The sequence below is a fragment of the Octopus bimaculoides genome, chromosome 1 (assembly GCF_001194135.2).
Source record: "Octopus bimaculoides isolate UCB-OBI-ISO-001 chromosome 1, ASM119413v2, whole genome shotgun sequence".
Classification (NCBI taxonomy): Eukaryota; Metazoa; Mollusca; class Cephalopoda; order Octopoda; family Octopodidae; genus Octopus; species Octopus bimaculoides.
Window position 1 is genome coordinate 193,457,959 of NC_068981.1, and position 1,295 is coordinate 193,459,253.

Sequence of the window (1,295 nt, forward strand, 5' to 3'; positions counted from 1 at the left end):
TTGAACTAAATTTTTTATATCACCTAATACTTAACGCATGCGCATCACAAACTTGCGATTCACATTAGAAAGAAACCAGTTTCCCCTTCGCCTGTCTTATGCAATGACTATCCATAAATCTCAAGGGCAGACATTTGATAGAGTGGGGCTGTTCTTGCCTGAACCTGTATTCGGCCATGGTCAGCAATATGTTGCATTCTCAAGAGCTTGCAACTTATCTGATGCTTGAGTTAAAGCTATCAACACTGACAAAGAAGGGACGAGAACAGGGGTAACTTACACGAAGAACATAGTCTGCAAAGAAGTAAGGATTAAAAGATTTATACAAATTGAAATGACCCATCGCCTTGGCTTATAAGTTTCCAACGTTGTGATTTTCAGCGTTTACCATCTTAATAATACTAAGACTCTAGGGATGTTTATTTGTACCCGAAATATCTCAGAAATAGTATATTTTTTCTTAATCTTTTTTTTCTTTGCATATCACTTTCGTGACATTTGGACTTCTATTTATTAATGAAAAGATGTAAACACAATTTTTGTTTATTTCTTGAAAAAAAAAAAGAAGACGAAACATAGCTTCCGTGACATCAACACGCATACACACATACAGAATACACTCACATATAACGAATGTCATGGGGTGTCAATCAACACAGACACACGTCCGCCATCTTTGATATATCGCGGCACTCCATCGGTTACGATGACAAGGGTTCCACTTGATCCGATCAACGGAACAACCTGCTCGTGAAATTAACATGCAAGTGGCTGAGCACTCCACAGACACGTGTACGCCTTAACATAGTTCTCGAAGAGATTCTGCGTGACACAGAGTGTGACAAAGCTGGCCCTTTGAAATACAGGTACAACAGAAATAAGAAGAGCGACTGAGAGAAAGCTGTGGTGAAAGAGTACAAGGTTCGCCACCATCCCCTAGCGGAGCCTCGTTGAGCTGTAGGTGTTTTCACTCAAACACTCACAACGCCCGGTCTGGGAATCGAAATCGCGATCCTACGACCGCGAGTCCGCTACCCTAACCACTGTCTGTGGCGTATACATAGACATAGTCTTCGTGCGCTCTGATCAAACAAAAGAACATTGACTTTTAGACGTACACAATATTTTAACGATTTAGAAATATTTTTAACTAAATGGGATTTCAAAAATGTAAGTTGTTTGCTCAGCAAGAATTTATACTTTAGCTTTCTTCAAACAGAGAATATTTTAATGGCTTTTTAATTATTTTCAGGTCGTTAATTTCCATGAAAATATGTTATTTATTTACTTTTGTT